Here is a 25,806-nt window from a genome sequence, read left to right as displayed (position 1 = left end):
TTTTATTATCTCTTCAACCGTCTGGTTTCTTTGAAAAATTTTCATTTCAATTTATGACTTAACTTGTCGTAGCATCAGATATTAAAATATTGCCCCATCTATTGGCATAGTGTCATATCTGCAAATTGGCAAAGCTATCACTCGCGTTTCCATACACGTGGGTAGAGCACAGATAGTCCCACCGTGTACTACATGCGCTGTACAAGTAACTCCTCAAATCCCAGTGTTCGGTTTAAAAGGAATAATCAAAAGCTGGAAGAGGGTGCTGTTGACTAGCTGCCTTCTCTCTTGTTTATAAACTCAAAATTAACATCACCTGTACCCAGACAGGGTTTTTTTTTTTATAGCTGCGTGAAAATTCTAAAGAAAAACTACTGTTAGTAAAAAATAATTCGACTTTACCTACATGGTATGATTGAAATAAATTTACAAATATCTTTTACCTTAGTTCGCATAATTTAAATCCAATAAGCCTAGAATTAATTTTGGTTGTATGCATAACGAAAAACCACAAACAGGCCTTTACGTAAAATATAAAATTAGGTAGACCTATGATGGTTTTCTATAACTGTTTGTTTTTGAATTTCGCGCAAAGCTTCTCAAGAGCTATCTGCGCTAGCCGTCCCTAATTTAGCAGTGTTAGACTAGGAGGAAAGCAGCTAGTCATCACCACCCACCATCAACTCTTGGGCTACTCTTTTGGCAACGAATAGTGGAATTGACCGTAACATTATAACACCCCCAGAGCGGAAAAGGCGAGCATGCCGGGTCAGTTTTCTATAAAACAGGCCATACGGAATGAGTCAATTTGCATACATTTATTAATTAGCTATAATTTAACTACTTTTCCTAATAGCGACGTATTCATCCCTAAACTCTTCGTTCTAAATCAAAGTTAATGGTTATTGATCCAAAAAAAATATTTTGAAACATCAGTTTTTTTGGACTAAAAACCAGCACAAGGTTTTAGTAGTAGGTCAATGGAAAATGTCATTGCCTTGCATTACGGGATTTTATAAATTGGACCTGCAATCTAGAGTCTGATTTATGAACTGGTAGTTCATAGTTAGGTTGCTCTGAATTGTCTTTGAGCTATTTTGAAAACAACTGAAAGTTCGACATTATAACATGTACTCGAACAATTTAAAAGTCCGGCATATCCAGGTGGCTAAAGTGATCGACTCGAAATCTGAGGATCGCGGGTTCGAATACCTATCACACCAAACACGCTCGCCCTTTCAGTCATGAGGAGTTATAATATTTTGATCAATTCCACTATTAGTTGGTAATAGAGTAGCCCACGAGTTGGCGGTGGGTAGTGAGGACTAATTGCCTTTCCTCTAGTGTTATGCTGCAAAATTAGGGACAGCTAGAACAGATAATCCTCGTGTAGCTTTCCACGAAAATTCAAAACAAACAAACAATCATTTATTCATTCTCTTCTTCAAGATGAAGGTAAAGGTTAAAATGTTAAAAGGTTAGATGTACAACATTTCCCTATTGTGGGTAAAAATACATAACTAATGTAAGACATTCTTATACAACAAATGGAAACACAGTCTAACATTCTACAAACATTCTGATACATCAATTACGACAAATGACTGGATATACCATATATCATACAACAATCATTCTTAGACATCAATAAGACAAGAGAATAAATACACCATCTATCTTTCTATACCCATTCTTTACATCTATAAGACAAGAGACACTGGCTACGCCGTCTATCATTGTACACACATTCTTATAAATCTATAAGACAAGAGATTGGATACACCGTCTATCATTGTACACACATTCTTATAAATATATAAGACAAGAGACTGGATACATAGGCTACCATTCAACACACATTCTTACAAATCTATAAGTTAAGAGACTGAACACACCGTCTGGACACACACATTCTACACATAATTAAGACAAGAGACATTCTTGTTTAACAATAATAAAAGAAACTGGATACATAGTCTACCATTCAACACACATTCTTACAAATCTATAAGTTAAGAGACTGAACACACCGTCTGGACACACACATTATACACATCAGTAAGACAAGAGACATTCTTGTTTAACAATAATAAAAGAAACTGGATACATAGTCTACCATTCAACACACATTCTTACAAATCTATAAGTTAAGAGACTGAACACACCGTCTGGACACACACATTCTACACATAATTAAGACAAGAGACATTCTTGTTTAACAATAATAAAAGAGACTGGATACACGGCCTATCATTCTACACACATTCTTATACATCCATAGGACGAGATACTGACACACATCCATCATTCTACACACATATTTATACATCTATAACACAAGAGACACTGGATAGACCGTCTATTTTTCTACACACATTCCTATACATCAATTAAGAAAAGAGACTGAGTCATAGTTTATCATTCCATACACATTCTATACATGAATTAAAACAATTAACTGGATACACCGTCTATTCTTTGACACACATTCTTATACATCAATAAGACAAGAATCTGGATACACTGTCTGTCATTCTACACACATTGTTATACATCAATTAAGACAATTGACTGGATACACTGCCTATCATTCTACACACATTTTTAGACATCAATAAAAGAAGAGACTGGATACACCGTCTCTCTTTATTACACATCTATAAGACAAGAGACTGGACACACAGTCTATCATTCTACACACATTATTATACATCAATTAAGACAATTGACTGGATACACCATCTATCATTCTTTACACATTCTTAGACATCAATAACACAATAAACTGGATAAACCGTCTTTCATTCTACACACATTTTTATACAACTGTAATACAACAGACACTGGATACACCGTCTATCATTCTTCACACATTCTTAAACATCAATAAGATAAGAGACTGGGTAATCCGTCTATAATTCTATACACATTCTTATACATCAATAAGACGACAGACTGGATACAACGTCTATCATTCTACACACATTCATTTTAATCAGTTAAGACAATTGACTGCATACACCGTCTATCATTCTTACCACATTCTTAGACATCAATAAGACAAGAAACTGGAAACACCGTCTATCATTCTACATATATTTTTTTACACATCAATAAGATAAGAGACTGGATGCACAGTCAATCATTCCATACACATTCTATACATGAATTAAAACAATTGACTGGATACACCGTCTATCCTTTCACACACATTTGTATACATCTATAAGACAAGAGTCTGGACACACCGTCTATCATTCTAAACACATTCTTACACATCTATAAGACAAGAGACACTGGATACACAATCTATCATTCCAAACACATTCTTATACATCAATAAAACAAGAGAATCGATATACCTTTTATCATTCTACAAACATTCTTCATAAGACAAGAGACTGGATACACAGTCTATCATTCTATACACATCAATTAAGACAAGAGACTGGATACACAGTCTATCATTCTATACACATCAATAAGACAAGAGACTGGATACACCGTCTATCATTCTACACACATTCTTACACATGAATAAGACAAGGGTCTGGATATACCGTCTATCATTCTACACACATACACATGAATAAAACAAGGGTCTGGATACACCGTCTATCATTCTACACACATTCTTACACATGAATAAAACAAGGGTCTGGATACACCGTCTATCATTGTACACACATTCTTATATAACAGTAAGATAAAAATATAATTACTGATTGAATGTTAAGTTTATTTTAAAATAAACTCACTAGTGAAAGGTAAACCTTTATTTTTAATAAATAAAATAAACTCACTAGTGAAAGGTAAACCTTTATTTTAATAAATAAAATAAACTCACTAGTGAAAGGTAAACCTATTTTTAATACTTTTACTTTTATTTCAGTAGGTTTCCTTTCAAATGACGGAAATATATATAAAAGCACTAATTAGAGGTCACAATTTTTAAATTTTCCCTACCAACTATTGTTTTTATTACTAACCACTTGCTAGTGAAGGATTTGGAGAAAATTCTGAACCTGTTTTGAATGTAACATTCATTCATACAAGATTCGCTATTTATTACCAAGTAGATTTCTTATCTTCATCCGCTAGCAGAAAAATAAAGTTGTCGAGGTAACCGTTTACAGATTCCTCCGATAAAAAAATAAGTGACTAAAATCTATGAGCTCGTGTACTAACTAGGAGTAGTAAGTGCGAGTCATATTTTGTCCATTTCATTTTGACTTTTTTTATGTTTTATCCAGCTGTTTGTGACAGACGTTTACCAGGACCCACAATGAACTAAAGCACGACAAAGTAGATATACTCCCCTGCAGCAAATGTATATATCGCTAAACCTAAAACTCCGGTTCGTTCTTCTCAAATTTGTCAGGTGTCCTAGACGTGTCGCGCTAGATATAAATCCACGTGGTTGGAAGCTTCACAACTTGGAGTAATCGGTTTTCGTTCTGATGCTTTCCCACACATATCTGTGTTTGAACTTTTATTGTACACCGAAAATATATATATATAATAATTGAATTGAAAACAGCAATTTTCTTTAAAGTAAAGAAAAAAAAATTCTCAAGAGCTTATCTTGTTAGGCTGTAGATTACATATTGCAGGTGGCGTTAACAGTGTGATTCTTGTTAGGCTGTAGATTCCATATTGCAGGTGGCGTTAACAGTGTGATATCGGGTATGCTTTACACTATTAACTTTGAATTAGTGTTCTTAGACTGTCTTTTTGTTTTGAAGTTAAGCACAAAGCTACACAATGGGCTATCTGTGCTCTGCCCACCGCGGGTATCGAAACGCGGTTTTTTAGCAGTATAAATCCCCAAACATACAGCTCTGCTGCTGGGGGCTAGACTATCTGAGTATGTTTTCTATCATTAATACAAAATAACAATAATTGAAGCTATTCGTAAAGAAGAATGTTATGTTCTTTCAATTTCTATTATACAATTTTCTAATTCTTGAAAATCTATAAGAAACTAGATAAAAGATCGATCACGTGTTTAAACGTATAACTATATAACAATAGGTCCAATACTAATTTATTATGACAAGTATAATTATAATCACTAGCCGGTTACCCGTGACGCCAGTGGTTAAAACCGCGTGTGACGTATTCATGACGTCATATCTGTACCCTGAGAATGGATAAAAATAAAGGTCTCCGTGACAGGAAACGAAGGCGAAACTGAAAAATCATGATCCTATTGCAAATCCTCATCCAGACAAGATAAAAATTTCGCGAAGTTGGGGTTGCACATCGCGTATTAAAAAAGTGTTTCCAGTATCATATAACCAACAGTTCCATTACAGTATCATGCTTCTTCATCTTGTAAACGGTGTTCACACCATAACAGTTGATCTTGTAACATATGGCTTACATAAGTAGCGTTTCGACCACTACTTTATTTATTGTATTTTTGTCGGCATGAAGAGCTCTGGACTGAGCGAAATGCGTCGTCAGCGATGGATGTGGTAAATAAAGTGTAGTTGGAATGTTATTATTATACATTACTTTCATTTTTTAAGCTCCTTAATGTACTGGAAAAAGAACCTAATGTTAGAAACATAATAGGTCTAGTACTGATGTCTTTTGAGAAATACAATTATGAACAAAACGATTTTATTTCTTCGACAACCAGCCCCAGGTAACTAATGATAGATCGAACTTCACAAGAAATTGTATCATTAGAAATTATACTCATTACTTTTCTAGTACGTTATTTGTCTTATATATCTATTACTTCGTTGAAAACACACAAAAATTACAGCTTTATAGTAACTATTTGTTTGTTTGAAGTTAAGCACAAAGCTTCAAATTGGGCTATCTGTGCCTTGCCCACCACGAATATCGAAACCTGGGTTATAGCGTCATAACTCCGCTGATATAACGCTGTCCCACTATGAGTCGAAGTAACTAACTGATTGAAAAATTCAATCAGCGACTTTGTCTAGTCTTGTTTGATACGCATTTTATATCGTTCGTGTCGTTTACTAAGCCTTCAAAAACAGACAACCCATTGCGTAGCTCTATGCTTAAGAACAAAGAAACAAACAAATCTGGTTGAAATGTTCAAAGGCGGAAGACTTTCGACATGTCGTCCTTTACACTTGTGTTTTTACAACAGACAGGCAGTTGCTGTCCATTTAACTAGGTTTCATTATGAGTGTGGTGCCTAAACAATCTATCAAAAACAACAAATAAAAGTTATTTTAATGAACAAAGAATACTAAATATCATGCTAATAAATTTTAAAATCATATTAGAAAGTACTTATCTGCCTGTTTGTTTATTGTGTAAAAAATAAGAAATTATGCATATGAATGAAAATACGTATGCATCCAAATTTATTAAATTTTAACGCGTAAAAGTAGTAGAGATTTACGATGAATTTCATTCATTTAAAACTGCAATAACTTAGTGTCATCTATCGGCTAATTTGAAAACTAAAAGTTTGTAAAGTGTAATTTAGTCCCAAAATTATGAATCGATCGACGAGAAATTACCATGTTTTGGTGTCGACTTTGAAGAAGAGAAAAACTATTCGACCAATTTTTCACATAAAACTTTGCATAAGTTTGTCCTTCAGTTTGTACTTTCGATAAATACAATAAAAGTTTCAAAATACTGTTCATGAAAAGTGTTGATGGAAAGTCTTTCCAAAACATTATTGAGGCCAATTTCACTTTGATTGTTATTTCCACGGTAGAAATGGTTGTAAACATTTCCATGACATCTACGATACCCTACAAATTTGAGAAGGAACAATAAATGTTACACAACCATTTCTTATTATTGTTATTGGTTAAGATTTGACCAATCATGTCTAAGTTTGTATTTGATCACTGAATGGTCTAAGCCAATGAAAGTGGCTACAATTAAAAGTATCTAATCGTTAACATCTCTCTCGTTCGTGATTTTCTAGTCTTTTTGTGATTGGATGATTAAATTCTAACGTGATTGGATGATTGTATTCTAACGTGATTGGATGACTGTATTCTAACATGATTGGATGTGTGTATTCTAACATGATTGGATGATTGTATTCTAACGTGATTGGATGTGTATTCTAACGTGATTGGATGTGTGTATTCTAACGTGATTGGATGATTGTATTCTGACGTGATTGGATGTGTGTATTCTAACTTGATTGGATTATTGAATTCTAACGTTTTGAACTTCCTTTTCCACCCTGTACATTCAACATTAACTGCGTAATAATATGCAATTTTCACACTTTGCAATGTTGCACTTGCAATTTACACTAGGGTAAATATAATTTTGGATATTCTCCCATTATATTTTCACTAGACTAATACTAAAAATAGGTCTTTTGCGGGTTAATCACTTTAGAAGACAATGGGCTTTCATGAAAATATTTACCCAATTTGAGAATAACTTATTTTCAAATCTAGATTTATCTGATGAGCACAAAAACTCATTGTTCAAAAATAGTAATTCTAAGTTATTGTTGAAAAACTGTAATTCTAAGTTCTTGTTGAAAAGCTGTAATTCTAAGTTACTGCAGAAAAGCAGTTTTATTGTATTTTTCGTTTGCCATATATTATTGTGAAGGTTAAATTAGCCACTAATTTCTGTACGATCAAAGCCTAATTTTAGGGTTAGATATATACTTATATATTAAGTGAATGGAAACAACATATTTCTGTATTAAACAAAAGTATCAACACAGTATTTGAAGCTTACTACTTTAAAATATTTATTTTAATTACATTTACTCGTTTCCTTACCCTAAGGGTGGCGGGTTCGAACCCAAGTCGCACCAAACGTGCTCGCTCTTTCAGCTGTGGATAGATTATAATGTGACAGTTAATCCCACTAGTTGTTGGTAAAAGAGTAGCCCAAGAGTTGACGGTGGGTGGTGATGACTAGCTGCCTTTCTTCTAGTCTTACACTGCTAAATTAGGGACGGCTAGCGCAGATAGCCCTCGAGTAGCTTTGCGCGAAATTCAGAGACAAACAAACCTTAACCTTTTCCTTCCTGGGAAAAAAAAAAAAAAAAATGTACACTCGATGTACTTAAGCCTAAATGTTGAACTTAAAAGTATGAAAAATATATAAGAATTATTAATTGGGTCATTTTACGGATTCTTAGTTATTTAGTTTCAAGAGTGCGCTGTGTAACTTCTAGTGACCCACATTTTCTTGTACCCTGGTTGATGACATCAAATGACATTTACCACAACCTTTTCTACGTAGTTCGATTGAAGATAGTTGAATCTTGATCACATTTGCTTTCAGTTATTCTTACAAAGCCATTCAACCATGTTTGTCTTCAGTCGGACACCAACGGTTGACAGACATATATTCCTATTGATTCTCACGTTTTATATACTGGTCTGTTGTTTTCAGATTAAATGTCGTGAAATTTAATTTTGCCTTTCACGCAGACAGTGGCATAATCAGTTGTTTCGGTTTGTTTTAAATACGTAAATGTTGGGAATGTTGTCGCGTGAGTGTAGGATATCCAGAAACAAAGCTAATCAGTTTGTTTTGTTTTTATAGCAAAGCCACATTAGACTATCTCCTGAGTTCACCGAATGGAATCGAACCCCTAATTTTAGAGTTGTAAATCCGAAGATTTACCGCTGTGACAGCGGGGGCCCTACTAATCAATATAGGATTTCCGATGGTCTATTCCCTCCAGTAGTTTAGCAATAAGTCTGAGAGCTAACACTGATAAAAACCAGAATTTGATATTTGTGGTCGGCACAATATAGATAGCCCATAATGTAGCTTCACTCTTAACAACAAATAAATTCATGCTCTATAAAGAAACAACCCAGAATAGATAATTTTTTTAAACTCTGTAGATTAATACAGAAGTTTTGAAACATTTTAGGTAATTGCTCTAGTTTTATTTACAAAATGCCACAAAATTATTTAAATTCAGTGTAACAGTAACTATACAAATCTATGAATTTGGTTACTATTTCAACTATCTAGGAACGCAGACCAAAAATATTTTGCTTTTTTTATTTATTCGTTTTGAATTTTCACGTAAAGCTACACGAGGGCTATCTGCACTAGCTGTCCCTAATTTAGTAGTGTAAGACTAGAGGAAAGGCAGCTAGTCATCACCACCCATCGCCAACTCTTGGCCTACTCTTTTACTAACGATTAGTGGGATTCATAGTCACATATAACATCACTACGGCTGAAAGGGCGATCATGTTTGGTGTGACGGAGATTCGAACTCGCGACCCTCAAGTTACGAGCCAAGTGCCTTAATCACCTGGCCATGCAGGACATTTTTATTTATTTATTAGGTTGAATTTTGTCAATACAAAGTTACACAACGTAGGCGTACTCTCATTACTTCTAGTATTGAACGCCAGTTTTTGTTTGTTTGTTTTGGAATTTCGCACAAAGCTACTCGAGAGCTATCTGTGCTAGCCGTCCCTAATTTAGCAGTGAAAGACTAGAGGGAAGGCAGCTAGTCATCACCATCCACCACCAACTCTTGGGCTACTCCTTTACCAACGAATAGTGGGATTGACCGTCACATTATAACGCCCCCATGGCTGAAAGGGCGAGCATGTTTGGCGCGACCGGGATGCGAACTTAACACGCTTGGCCATGCCGGGCCCCCCAGTTTTTGGCGTCGTAACTATGTAAACTTACGGTTTAGCTTGGAGTGTTTATTTATTTATTTTAACTTTGTAATAAAAAAAAAATGTTACCAAAGTTCAGAGCTTTTGTTCTTTTGAACTATCGTTTTCTTAAGAGAAAAATAAATTATCCATTAAAAAACAATCTCAACAAATGTTGTTACCAAAAGTTATACACATGTATAGAACTACGTTCCTGTGGCTCGGCTCTGAAACTCGCGTTGAGATCACTGCTATCGACACAACGTAGATTGTGCACCTTTTCGCTGTAAACAAATATACAGAACTCTTAAATTACTATTTCTACGTAAAAACTAAAGACTTGTTCCCTTTTTTCAATAATTCAAAAAGAGATAAAATTAGTTAATAATATTTTAAGTTGAATATGTATTATTAAATAATATATGAAAAAAAACAACCAATAACCATTATTTCTACTTTTAAACTGCAGCCACGATGTAATGATTACGAACAATATGATCCTTCTAACAATATGTCTTATTACGAATATTTTTTTCGGGTACAAACCAAAGTTACTCACGTCTTAATTTCGCAACTGAACTGTATAGTTATTTTCCTGAACACCTAATATGAGTTATCAGTAATAAACAAGATATTAAAATCAGATAAGGAGAATTACTTGTTACCTTAACCATCGTTTTTTTTATTGTTTAAGACTTTTTTTTTATTTTAATGGGAGTCTGAGAAATATGGGAAAGATTTTTATTAATTTCATTCTATTTTACTTTCACTAGATGACGCTACTATCGCCATAATTTCATTCACACCTTTGAAACCAACCTGTAAGGATACGAAACGGCGGAAGATTAAGAAAGTAAGTAAAAGTTTGAAACAACATTTCAGCTTTAACGAAGTATTTTTTGACATTATTGAAAAATGTTTTTTGTTTAGAAATAACATGTTGGTTAAAATAGAATAGGTGCCTTAAAGAAGATTAGTTATAATACTTTAGTAATATTATGTTTTTAAGTCATTGATAAAGCACAGTCTTACTACCACTCGTGTTAGTGTTACGTACCGTTTCTAACTAGAAGTAAAGCTGTGTATTTAGAGAGCAACGCTGCGCCATTAATTTTTCATCATACGGATATAATACTATCCCAGACATTTTGTTAATTAAAAACGCGACATCTTGGACTAGAACTATAAAATATACTGTTTTTATTGTGGAAGCATACAGTGAAAGTGGAGTTAGCGGGCTGGAAGTACGTTGTCCCTGGCGCCAACTCGCGTGTGATGATGAACCGGTAAGTTGTAGGAGCAGAGCGTAGAAAACACGACTCAAGTTACTTTAAAGTTAAATTTAAACGTAGTTTAATATAGTAATACACAATTCTTTATTATGCATGATGTTAAAAAATGTGCAAAATTACAAGCTGAACCAGTGAATGGGGATGTTCCAAATAACACGATTTAGAAGCGATATTAAAGCAAGAATATTTATAATACTAGGCCTAATAATCCAGTAAAATTTATTCATTACTGGTGCCATTGGTGTATTTAACGTCATTGCAACCGGGACAGCGCACCAATGTATTGCGGGCCACTAAAGTATTAATATAAAACAAACTAAAAAAACTCATAAATTTCAGTAGCTGATAAGTACAAATGATTCCCCGAGTCGTTTAAAATGTTAAACAATGTTTCTGCTGAATATTTGGATTAATATCGAACTAGTAATAAAACTAATATTTTCATGTAATTTTTTTATAATTTTAAAGAAGTTTATTGTGTCATATGAACAATTATTTTAATTTCAAGCAAAACTTATAAATGGTATATTTTATTTATTTGTTTTCCTGTAATTGTTTCTCATCTTTAAACAAAATTCGATTTTTCGTAAGCCTTTTGAATAAAATAACACTAATTCTGTTATATTTTTTGAGAAAATAGTTTTGAAGAGCTTCAAAGAATAAAGTTCCCAAATCTGATACGATTAACCCGAAAGTTGAAGAACTGAAGAAAATAATTTTTAAGAGAACAAAAAGCAGTTAATAGTTCAGTGATTGAGTGTGTTGTATGTAAACTATTTTGTTCTTCACCTTGTCGTTATGGCCCATTTCGCCAAGTCCGCTCATGCTGTCTTACAATCGTGCACCTTGATAGTTTCCATTGCAAATGGCTCCGTCGTAAGACTATTATGTCCAAAGTACACCTCTCCTTCCTGCTTCTTTCCATAATCCTTCTTTTGTAGTATGTTTGTTTGTTTGTATGAGCAGTCCAATCGCACGGAATCCGTATCCACTGCTTCTGCCTGTATATTTTGTTACTGAATAGTATTAATACTCAATTTCGAGCTGGTTGAGGAATACAACAGTTGAACGAGTATACTGTGGAATCAACTCGTGTGCAAGTAACTTGTGTTGCTTTTCCAGACAGGCGGCCTTGTTTGTTGCGTACTGTTGTCTGGACGTTGTATTCCACTAACTTCTTTGTTTGTAGATTTTCATCTATTACAAGACGCCACAAATAATGCTTGCGTACGACTTCTTACAATTTCCTCCAAGATGTTCCTGGTATCCCAAATTGGTCTACATTTCTTTGTTTTCCAATACCATTAAGTATAAGGATATTTCCATCTTGGAAACCATAAATGCCCGATCTAAATAAAATTTATGATCTGAGTGTATGAATATTTTGCCCCTGAAGTTTTTTTCATACCCTTCCCAAATTGGGATAATTTTCGGTGTCATCACGATAAATACCCATGTCAAAACGTAGTTTCGATACACGCTGTTTCACTGTTCATACCCTTCCCAAATAGGGATAATTTTTCGGTGTCATCACGATAAATACCCATGTCAAAACGTAGTTTCGATACACACTATTTCACTGCAACTTTATATGTAGTTTTTAATGTGGCCTGCTGACCTGCGTATTCCAAATCATTTTAATATAGCATTCTTAACCCTTTATAGAAGATAATTGAAAACTAAAATTAAAAACGTACTTACGATGTTTATTTGTTTTTTAATCAATGTATCGAACAAAATGTTAAAAATTCAAATTAACGCTATGCCCATTATTATTGTGTTAACTATTTCATAAGCTTATAACTTTTAAAAGGAAACTAACTTTAAGAATAATTCTACACCTGAGCTTCCAAAACTTAGCCCATTATAAAGACGTTTGTATTTCTGACTACTGAAACAGACAAATGATAAGAAAAAGTTTGACCTCAAGTATATATTGAATGTATTAATAGACACCTTTTCCAAACAAAAAAAAAGGCTAATTCGTAGCCTCTCTTAGTAGCTTAAAAAAAATCACACTTCAGACCAATCTCTTCACCTTGTTTCTACTTTCTAATGCCCTTGTTATACTGAGGGACCTAACCAGAGTTGTTGTTAGAAGGCCAAACTTCGTGTAGATATGACCAAAAACCTTGTTGAATTTTTTCATCACAACTAAACACTAGGCAAACTGGATCACGTTTTTTTACCAATGGATTACTCCAAAACCTTCTTCCACAACACCATTACAGCAATGGTCCTTCTCTTATTCCACAACACCATTACAGCAATGGTCCTTCTCTTATTCCACAACACCATTACAGCAATGGCTCTTTTATAAATGAAGTAAGTTCTTTCTGAATGTTGTACACTTCTCCAAGTTAAAACCCAGCAGCCATAATTAGTCCAATTCACTAAAATTCATTTCTTTTGAATTAGTTATCAACAGAATCTGCTATTTCCAGATACTTCATAAACGTTTCTTTCTTTTTTTGCAAACGGGAAGAACTCTGCATAGCCAGTTTTCTAGTAATTAGGACGTTGTTTAATCTTTGAAAACATGCTTAACAACAAAGAGATCTATTATGAATTTATGACTCATGATGTGTCCTCCTTTTAGAGATTTATTATTTGAAGACTCATGATGTGTCCTCCTTTTAGAGATCCATATGATCTGAAGACTCATGATGTATTCTGGTTCTAGAGATCCCTTATGTTTTAAGGATTGCTGATACATATCTTGTTTTTAGAGATCCTGTATGATCTGATAACTGCTGGTGTATCCCTCACTTTTGAAAAGTAAGAAAACTGACTGGGCATCTCATGAGCTTCAATCTATCCAATATCTTCTGATGTAGTGCATGGTTATATAATGCTATGTTTATTTTCATACTGAAGATGTAATAGTTGTTCAAAGTGAAGGATGGTATGATCATGTCACTTTCTTATTTAATTCTAAAAATAGTGTTTCTGCATATCTAGCCTTTTAGAAAACATTTGGTAAGATTATACATGAATGATAGTAGGGTTCTTAAGGGTCTGTTAGTTAATGTGGTTTTGAATATTTGTTTTGACATTTTGTTTTGTATTATTGTCAATGATATGAGTAAGTTCTAGAAAACTGATGCACCTGAAAACAAAGTTGCAGTAGCATATCTTGTGTATGCAAAACACTGGGGTTCTGGAGGAGAGATTAACTTTTTGAAGTTAAATGGGGAATTTTTTGTTAAATGACAATTTCCCAAACAATACATTTGTTAATTATCTTTGGTTCTAATACAAACTAAGACACATACTTTTCATGACTTCAACTGAGAGAGAGAGATCACATTAAACCTTTGAGACATCAAGAATATTTTTTCTCAGCAACTGTCATATAATTAATCAAATTATTCTTATTAACATTTCCATTAACCATCCAGTTTCAATTTTTCATGATGATCCAACTGTTTGTAAACTTAGTTTTGTAAAATTAGAAACTTTGTTGTATAATAACAATGAGTAGTTTCAATATAAACATCAAAACTGATTACTTTTAAGAAATTAGGCTTACAGTATGGATATGTTTTCATTTTAATGTAATGCTAGGAGTGATATAATTCGGATATACAAACGTGATAAACTTTACATTAGATATCTGTCTGTGTTAAATGTTGGTTGGTATAATAACACTATGTAACACAAATTTTGTTCCTGGATGGTATGTGTTATTTCTTAATTACTTATGTTGTAAAAGTACAGAAAACAGCCATTATTCCCTTCAGACTTTGCTTTTGTGACCTGGATAATGAAATTTAGAAATTAACCTATTTTCTATGTAAAAACGGGCATATTTGCACATTTTCATTTACATAAGGTCTGAATAAAACAACATATGAATCAAGATTTACATGTATTTATACTAAAGTTATACAAAAATGTTTAGAAGTGAGTATTTTTTTGAGATTTGCAACTATAATGTAAATCACTTTCACGTATCAGCCCCCAAATATAGTCTCCCATCATGTTTTCATTATACACTTCCAGGTCACAAAAGCAAAGTTTCAAGAGAAAAATAGGTCTTTTCCATTTACTTTAGGTACAAGCAATTGGGAAATAACACTTTCTGCCCAGTAACAATAACAAGTAAAAATGTTGTTACATAGTGTTATAATTATAAGCTACAGTAGTAAAGAATTGCTGTAAAAACTACTTTTCTATTTGACTTGTAGAATGGTTTACTAATAGTAGAATGTGGTACCAAGGGGATAACGTAATAAACTGTGGTAGTGAGGGGTTATAGGTAACATGTAATAAGCTGTGGAATAAGCTGTGAACTAAAAACCCTATAATCCAGGTTATAGGGGTTTTATTTCATCTCTATTAATCTTGAACCCATGAGTTTTTTTAACATCATGAATGTAATAAACTATAGTGCCAAAGGGTTATAGGTAACAAGTAATAAGCTGTGGTACCAAAGGGTTATGGGTAACAAGTAATAAGCTGTGGTACCAAAGGGTTATGGGTAACAAAGTAAGCTGTAGTATCAAAGGGTTATGGGTAACAAGCTAAACTGTGGTATCAATGGGTTATAGGTAGCATGAAATAAGCTGTGGTACCAAAGGGTTATAGGTAGCATGAAATAAGCTGTGGTACCAAAGGGTTATAGGTAGCATGAAATAAGCTGTGGTACCAAAGGGTTATAGGTAGCATGAAATAAGCTGTGGTACCAAAGGGTTATGGGTAGCATGAAATAAGCTGTGGTACCAAAGGGTTATGGGTAACAAAAAACTGCTGTGGTACCAAAGGGTTATAGGTAACAAGTAATAAGCTGTGGTACCAAAAGGGTTATGGGTAACAAGTAATAAGCTGTGGTATCAAGGGTTATGGGTAGCATGAAATAAGCTGTGGTACCAAAGGGTTATGGGTAACAAGTAATAAGCTGTGGTACCAAAGGGTTATGGGTAACAAGTAATAAGCTGTGGTACCAAAGGGTTATGGGTAACAAGTAATAAGCTGTGGTATCAAGGGTTATGGGTAACAAGTAATAAGCTGTGGTATCAAGGGTTATGGGTAACAAGTAATAAGCTGTGGTATCAAGGGTTATGGGTAACAAGTAATAAGTGTGGTACCAAAAGGGTTATGGGTAACAAATAATAAGCTGGTATCAAAGGGTTATGGGTAACAAGTAGTAAGCTGTGGTATCAAAGGGTTATGGGTAACAAGTAGTAAGCTGTGGTATCAAAGGGTTATGGGTAACAAGTAATAAGCTGTGGTATCAAAGGGTTATGGGTAACAAGTAATAAAGCTGTGGTATCAAGGGTTATGGGTAACAAGTAATAAACTGTGGTACCAAGGGTTATGGGTAACAAGTAATAAGCTGTGGTATCAAAGGGTTATGGGTAACAAGTAATAAGCTGTGGTATCAAAGGGTTATGGGTAACAAGTAATAAGCTGTGGTACCAAAGGGTTATGGGTAACAAGTAATAAGCTGTGGTACCAAAGGGTTATGGGTAACAAGTAATAAGCTGTGGTACCAAAGGGTTATGGGTAACAAGTAATAAGCTGTGGTACCAAAGGGTTATGGGTAACAAGTAATAAGCTGTGGTATCAAAGGGTTATGGGTAACAAGTAATAAGCTGTGGTACCAAAGGGTTATGGGTAACAAGTAATAAGCTGTGGTACCAAAGGGTTATGGGTAACAAGTAATAACTGTGGTATCAAAGGGTTATGGGTAACAAGTAATCAGGTACCAAATGGGTAACAAGTGGTAATGTGGTACCAAAGGGTTATGGATAACAAGTAATAAGCTGTGGTATCAAAGGGTTATGGATAACAAGTAATAAGCTGTGGTATCAAAGGGTTATGGATAACAAGTAATAAGCTGTGGTATCAAAGGGTTATGGGTAACAAGTAATAAGCTGTGGTACCAAAGGGTTATGGGTAACAAGTAATAAGCTGTGGTATCAAAGGGTTATGGGTAACAAGTAATAAGCTGTGGTATCAAAGGGTTATGGGTAACAAGTAATAAGCTGTGGTATCAAAGGGTTATGGGTAACAAGTAATAAGCTGTGGTACCAAAGGGTTATGGGTAACAAGTAATAAGCTGTGGTATCAAAGGGTTATGGGTAACATGAAATTAGCTGTGGTTGTAAATGATTATATGTAATAATCTATGGTAGCTTAATAGACCATAGTCCTTCAGATATAAGGAGTAAATCGAGAGTTCCACATTTAATTCTAATGTTATGTGGATTACTATATCTTTCAAACTGCTATACTGGTTACAAGTTGTGAACAGTGAATGAAATGTTTTCCTCTAAAGACCTAGAGTTATGAGTCTTGACTGTTGTGTTTAGAATCATTAAGGATATAAATAACCTGTTTACTTATACAATTAAAATGTTGGACATGTGATCTTGAATATTAGAAATGAAAATGAAATTCCTTGAAAATGAGAAACTCTTTAACATGGTAATCTGATTGACAATTGTATGCTTGTGAAAATGTTTGTGTGCTGTTTATATTTGTTTGTGCCTTAAGCTTGTGTAAATGTCTGTGTGCTGTTTTTTGTTTGTGCCTTAAGCTTGTGTAAATGTCTGTGTGCTGTTTATATTTGTTTGAACCTTTGTTTGTGGAAATGTCTGTGTGTTGTGTTTGCCTTATGTTTGTGTAAATGTCTGTGTGTTGTTTATATTTGTTTGAACCTTTTAACCTTGTGGAAATGTCTGTGTTGTTTATTTTGTTTGTGCCTTATGTTTGTGTAAATGTCTGTTTGTTTATAAACTTATTCTTGCATAAATGTCTGTTTGTTTATAAACTTATGGTTGTGTAAATGTCTGTGTGCTGTTTATAACCTTATGCTTATGTAAATGTCTGTGTTGTTTATATTTGTTTGAACCTTTTGCTTGTGGAAATATGTGTGTTGTTTGTTTGTCTTATGCTTGTGTAAATGTCTGTGTGCTGTTTGTTTGTCTTATGCTTGTGTAAATGTTTGTGCTGTTTATAACCTTATGCTTGTGTAAATGTCTGTGCTGTTTATATTTGTTTGAACCTTTTGCTTGTAGAAATGTCTGTGTGTTGTTTATATTTGTTTGAACCTTTTGCTTGTAGAAATGTCTGTGTTTGTTTGAGCCTTATGCTTGTGTAAATGTCTGTTTATAACCTTATTCTTGCATAAATGTCTGTCAGCTGTTTATAAACTTTTGCTTATGTAAATGTCTGTGTGCTGTTTATATTTGTTTTACCGTTTTGCTTGTGGAAATGTCTGTGTGCTGTGTATATTTGTTTTATCCTTAAACTTGTGTAAATGTCTGCATGCTGTTTATATTTGCTTGAACCTTATGATTGTGTCTCTGCAATGTTTACGTTTGTTTGTATGGTATACTTCTGTAAATTTCTGTGTTCTGTTTTATATTTGTCAGATAGTTTCATCCATAAGAACCAAATTGGTTATATTTTTCGACCCCTGAACAGTTTCTTAGAATAAAAGTTCCATTACTGGAAAATAAGTGTAACATAAATGTCATACAGCTGTGTTGTTTTAGCTTTGCAATTTACATTTATTTGCTAGTAAATAAACGATAGTTAAGGTTTTCTTTTAGCACGTTAAAAAGTGCACGATGAAAACGTGTGCTTTAGTTCAGTTAACGTAGAAGATAAACCCAGATGTAAAATCCACATGTAACTTCTTGTTTTGTAATTGTTCCTAGTGTTTATGGCGCCACCTGGGGATATGTTTTCAAGAAAAGTAATAAATAATTAAATTAACTTTAGAAATGATATTAATACCTAATTCACAAATTATACTATCAGTTCTCAGAGCCTAATAAGCCTAAGTCTAATCCTATGTATAAAAAATCGTAAAGAGGATTTCGTGTTATTTTGTATGTGAATTATTTATTCAAGTTTAATTTGTAACTACTTTAAAGATGAACAAATTCAAAAAATGGATTAATCATTGAAGCTTCGTAAAGATTACTTTAATTGTTGTTTTTTTCTTTTTTTCTAATTATAAAATAAGTAAACGTCTTTGTAATTAATTTATTTTATTTACTTTTTTTTTCAGAGAGATTTTCATAACTGGAATAAAGGTATGTCTTATTTGTTTTAAGTACGTGCATAGCAACATAAGAAACGACAAGGTAACACACGTTCGTTTGATTTATCCAGGTCAACTACCCTGGATCCATCGAAACATTGAGCACAAGTTAAATTAATACGTTACAACTATCTGGACATAGGTCACTTTCCTTCAAACTCTTCTACGACCCTAGCATGAAACACAAATAATCTTATTGCCGAACAAGTTTTTGTTTGTTTGTTTAGAATTTCGCGCAAAGCCACACGAGGGCTATCTGCACTAGCCGTCCGTAATTTAGCAGTGAAAGACTAGAGGGAAGACAGCTAGTGATCACCACCCACCGACAACTCTTGGGCTACTCTCTTACCAACGAATAGTGGGATTGACTGACACATTATAACGCCCCACGGCTGAAAGGGCGAGCATGTTTGGTGAGACTGGGATTTGAACCCGCAACCTGCAAATTACGAGTCGAACGCGCCTTAACCCACCTGGCCATGCCGGGTCCCAACAAGTTTTTACCCCATTATTTAGTTTATTTAATTTATTGTACATTTCTAAAGAAAATATAATTAATATAATCTTAGTAGAAATTGATACTTGTTACTGAGGCATTATAGAATAGATATTATGGAACAAGTGTTGTGGAATAGATATAATAGAATAGGTGGTGTAGAATAGATATTTTGATGAAGTCCATTCAGCTCATCAAAACCGTTTCTTCACATTTTGAGCTACAGAAAAGACTACCAAACTAAGAGAACTACGATTTTTTTAACCAATGCTTTGTAAAAGTAATGAAACACTTGTTTGTTGAAAGAAACAACGTTAGTTCATTAATGAACTTTTGTAATTATTAAATTGAAAATATGACGATTCACTCGAAATGTTTTATTACCTGCCGTGAAATCTTTAAATATATATTTTTTTTACTTTTATAGTTTGATTTTAGGTAATTCGACCCATAAAACTTGTATTCCCTGGGATGTTATGTCCTCGTTAGCCACAGCTAATAGCTGTGGCATTATTTTAAAAGCAAATAATTTCCTCATCAACTATTAGCTGGTATAGAATCAGGTACTAAATAATTAAAAGAAATATAGTTTTACTTAAAACTCGTTTAACCTCAGATATACAAAGTATATAGTACCTATGCTTGACCTGGTAATGCCAGATTAACTTGGTGAAAAGTTGTAACTACAGATATTATGCTCCAACAATAAACAAGTTTTAGGAATGAAATACAAACATTTTATTTTTGTTATTAACGTAATTTAATAAAAAATTTGTTTTTATTCAGGCGAATGAATATTTCTTTTTGTTTTTTTAAATCACATTTTTCTGCCGTTGTATATCAGTCGTAGCTGAAGCCGAACTGTAATCTAGCGATAGAGTTTAATCGAAAGAGACTGAAACAAAGAATTTCCGAGTACCACCTATAAACACAACTGACATGTTTTTGGATAATCGTAGTTTATTGAAGGGTTTTTTTTCAAGAATAAGGTACATTAAAACTAACTGAAAGTTTGCACTGAATACAGATATATATATAGATATATATACTTTATATGAACCACTCAAATTCTCCCTACCTGTTGGAAAGAAAAACGGTAGCTGATGTGGATCATACAGTTTAATGCTTGAAGCGAGTTGCCTTGAAACCCACGGTCATTCTTGACACTTCCTGTGACGTGTATGGGTTCGAATCCCCGTCACACGAAACGTGCTCGCCCCTTTCAGCCGGGGTCGTTATAATGTTCCAGTCAATCCCTCTATTCGTTAGTAAAAGAGTAGCCCAAGAGTTGGCGATGGGCGTTAATGACTAGCTGCCTTCCCTCTAGTCTTACACTGCTAAATTAGGGACGGCTACCACAGATAGCCTTCGTGTAGTTTTGCGCGAAATTCCAAACAAACCAAATCCTGTGACGTGCAACCTATAAAAACGTTTGGATCATTTATGTTTAGACACCACCCCTTGAATTCTTAGGTTATAAATTGAATTTTTTTTTTGTTTTGTGTTTGCAGAAAATATCACGCGAGTATGAAAAGGCGGGAAACTCTACAACCCAGTAAACACCCAGTTTCCTTTCGTATTATAAATTTTTAATAGTTATATGCAAGATCATTTCATATACTTTTGTGTGTTTTTTTATGTAGCAAATTTAATAATTCTTTGTCCTTCGAGAAAAATTAAACTTTTGATTTTAGCGATGTAAGTCGGTAAACTTACCGCTTTCCCGTCAGTGAGACAAATAAAAGTATTTCGAAATCTGTAAGCTATGATAAAACACTTGTAAAAAAATGTTACGGCAGCTACCAACTAGGATATTAAAACAATTATTTTGAGTACTGAAAATATCGCTGTAGTTGTATCTTACATATATAATGTTCTGTAGTTGTCGTTTAGTTAAAGTAAATGTAGCACTGACGCTGTTGCTAATCTATTCGTCTAAGTTATTCATCAGATAAGCTGATCAGAATATTCAGTATTTTGTTATTTGTTAGTCTAATTGAGCAGTACACCTGACGTGTGACAGAGTTCTAATAGTCAGAGAATGGTGTTTGTGAATTGTGCTTTCCCTTGTATATACTTTATTTCTGTATGATACGAAAGTGGTTTCGAAATTTCAAAACATCCATAGTAATGCTTGCAGATCTGCTGATTTATCTATATTTAACACTTTAGTTTAATTCTGTACTTTATTTAACAATTAGTTTGATCCAGGTTTAACCTAACCTTATGCATTATTTAACAATTAGTTTGATACAGGTTTAACCTAACCTTATGCATTATTTAACAACTGAGTATGATCCAGGTCTAATCTTGTGCTTTATTTAACAACTTAGTTTGATCCAGGTCTAACCTTGTGCTTTATTTAACAACTTAGTTTGATCCAGGTCTAACCTTGTGCTTTATTTAACAACTTAGTTTGATCCAGGTCTAATCTTGTGCATTATTTAACAACTTAGTATGATCCAGGTCTAACATTGTGCTTTATTTAACAACTGAGTTTGATCCAGGTCTAATCTTGTGCATTATTTAACAATTAGTATGATCCAGATCTAATCTTGTGCTTTATTTAACAACTGAGTTTGATCCAGGTCTAACCTTGTGCTTTATTTAACAACTGAGTTTGATCCAGGTCTAATCTTGTGCTTTATTTAACAACTTAGTTTGATCCAGGTCTAACCTTGTGCTTTATTTAACAACTTAGTTTGATCCAGGTCTAACCTTGTGCTTTATTTAACAACTTAGTTTGATCCAGGTCTAACCTTGTGCTTTATTTAACAACTTAGTTTGATCCAGGTCTAATCTTGTGCATTATTTAACAACTTAGTATGATCCAGGTCTAATCTTGTGCATTATTTAACAATTAGTATTATCCAGATCTAATCTTGTTCTTTATTTAACAACTGAGTTTGATCCAGGTCTAATCTTGTGCTTTATTTAACAACTTAGTTTGATCCAGGTCTAATCTTGTGCTTTATTTAACGTGTTAATATGATCCAGATTTGATCTTGTGAACTAATTTCCATAGTTTTATTTTAATAATATATGACTGATATACACTGATAATTCCCCATTATTCGATTATGAAGTCACAACAGGATCTTGTGTTTACTTCTTTCATAATTGTTGTTTTTACCTAATTCTATTACTCTAATAACTTGGAGGTTCTTTGGTTTACATACCGTCCAAAAACAATGCACATGAATTCTCATTGACATATCCTGTCAACATGAAAACTTAAAAGTAGTACACGGTTTTGATAGGACGTGAACTGTTAAGTGACTGGCCATGTCGGAACACTCAGTGGTCAAGGGAAGAGAAAGATTCGTTTTCATGCTGAAGCGAACGTGCTTCTCTTGTACGAAGTTCTTTAGGAAGCCCTGATTAAAGATTCGTTATGATCAAATCGTGAGGGAAATTTTGCGGATTATCTGCTTAGTCATTTTGTAGCTTTTGCGATAATATATTATTACTGTACAAAGGATAAAAGCCATTTTATTTAACATATGTATTTATATGTATGACGAATTTCTTGTAATATATTAATACTATACAAGGGATCAAAGCCACCTTTGCTGTTTATGGGCTTACGTGTGTGACATATTTGCTGTAATGTATTAAAACTGCACATTCGTGTGAAAGTCTGTTGCCATTACATGTGTTTCTTGCAGGTTTTACTACGTATCCAGGAATGTCTTAAATTGTCGTGTTGTATGAAACAAACTAAAATCACGCTCTATGTATACAGCATAGTATATTGTGGATTAATAAGTACATCATTGTTATAATTTTAATGTGAAACAATAATTACAGAACCCAGCGATCGGAAGTAGTTCATAGTGAGACAACGCTAAGCCGCATTCCATATTTTCAACAGATTCGCACCATAAAGAAACCCTAGCAGGAATTCACTCTTGACACGTCCTAGTTTGACTATTCAAAATATCGTCTTTAATTTGACATTTCAACCGTATCTATATTCTAATGTCATGACTGGTGCATTCTCTCTTCCACACTTCAACGCTATATCGTACTGAGGGGTATTTGTGGGGAGAAGCCATATAGGGTTTTTCACTCATCGCATTTTTATTATCTTTAGACTCTTCTTTATATAATATTTTTCTTTCTTTCGTCCTGCCCCACGTAGTTTGGAGACAGGACATTTTAACACATAACAGTTTGACGTTTTCAGTCCTAGTGTCGTTTTATTAGGAAGCGACTTATTCACTTGTTTTTTGTATTATGTTGATAGAAATTACCTTGTCTTTCAGCGTTCTTTACTTAGCCTCTCATTCCCATCATGTGTGTTCTACTGAAATGTAACATATTTGTATTAATTAATTAATTAAGGGTTCACAATGCTTTATGCGGTATTTTTTTCAAAATTAATCGAAATCAAATTTGATAACATTAGACGAATTTCAAAAATCATTACAACTTCGTGTGAACGACGGATATAATTTTGCAAAATTGTATTAAATATTTTCGTACCTTAAAAACAGTGTTGATAAAAAAAAAAAGCTTTTGATAGCTCGGCGGTAAACTCGTAGTGTCATAACGCTAAAATTCTGGGTTGTAACCCTGGACTACACAGAGCAGATAGCCCATTATGCAGCTTTACGGTTAGTTCTAAGGTTTATGATGCTGAAATTCGAGGCTCTGTCCCTGGTTAACACAATACAGGTAGTCCACTGTGTACATTTTCGCTGGAAAAAATAGAAACTGATAAAAACTAAAACTTTAAAATGCGTCAAGTTGCCACAAGGTGAAGAAAACTTGTGGGTTTAATATAACCATTATAAAGTATAAAAACATACTAAGCAAACTGAAAGTTTCGTATGAAGTCTCCGCTGGGTAGCATCTCTGTCATCGAACCAGACGGGACATCTCGAGATAAGGATTTCATTACCTACTTATTGTAAACTTCTGTGCTGTGTGATTTAGGTATCATTAGGACTGGTTTGTTGTTTGAACAAACTCTGTTATATTATTAACAAACTGTCATTTGTCAAGATGACTAAAGGACACTCTAAACGTATGAAAATATACAGATATTAAAGTACATGTCATTGACTAACAGTACAGATATTAAAGTACGTGTCATTGATTAACAGTACAGATATTAAAGTACGTGTCATTGATTAACAGTACAGATATTAAAGTACGTGTCATTGACTAACAGTACAGATATTAAAGTACGTGTCATTGACTAACAGTACAGATATTAAAGTACGTGTCATTGATTAACAGTACAGATATTAAAGTACATGTCATTCACTAACAGTACAGATATTAAAGTACGTGTCATTCACTAACAGTACAGATATTAAAGTACATGTCATTCACTAACAGTACAGATATTAAAGTACGTGATTCAACAGTACAGATATTAAAGTACATGTGTACAGATATTAAAGTACATGTCATTCAGTAACAAACAGATATTAAAGTACGTGTCATTGTATTAACAGTACAGATATTAAAGTACATGTCATTGATTAACAGTACAGATATTAAAGTACGTGTCATTGATTAACAGTACAGATATTAAAGTACATGTCATTCACTAACAGTACATTGCCATTAACAGTACAGATATTAAAGTACGTGTCATTCACTAACAGTACAGATATTATTCACTAACAGTACAGATAGATACGTGTCATTGATTAACAGTACAGATATTAAAGTACGTGTCATTCACTAACAGTACAGATATTAAAGTACATGTCATTCACTAACAGTACAGATATTAAAGTACGTGTCATTCACTAACAGTACAGATATTAAAGTACGTGTCATTCACTAACAGTACAGATATTAAAGTACATGTCATTCACTAACAGTACAGATATTAAAGTACGTGTCATTGATTAACAGATGTAGTCAAAATTTAAAAGAGAAGTCTATTTATGACATCTGACATACACGTGGTTCTTTCCATCATAAGTTTCAACGTACGAATTTATGATGTAAATATTTAGATATTCTCTAAAATCGATATCTACATATCGAGAAGTTGGATCGCGCATGGTCTAGTCGTTAGCGCACCCGAAATGTAAACCTGACTGTTCCTAGGTTGTAAACCCGTTGTTACAAAACCCCTTCCATATTCTGTGGCTCTTACAAAAGTTGTAGTCAGATCTCACTATTCGATGTAGGTTAGATCAAGAGGTGGTATTGGGTGCTATTTACAAGATGTCTTCCCTTTTAGTGAATCAGTTCAAAATTTGGAACAGATAGCACAAGCAGCCATTACATAGCTTTGCCCGACGATCGAAACCAAACATATATTCAGAGGTTTAATTGATAGCGATGTTAGTGGATGGTGATACACATTTG

The sequence above is a fragment of the Tachypleus tridentatus genome, chromosome 1 (assembly GCF_004210375.1).
Source record: "Tachypleus tridentatus isolate NWPU-2018 chromosome 1, ASM421037v1, whole genome shotgun sequence".
Classification (NCBI taxonomy): Eukaryota; Metazoa; Arthropoda; class Merostomata; order Xiphosura; family Limulidae; genus Tachypleus; species Tachypleus tridentatus.
Note: the sequence above shows the minus strand (reverse complement) of the source record.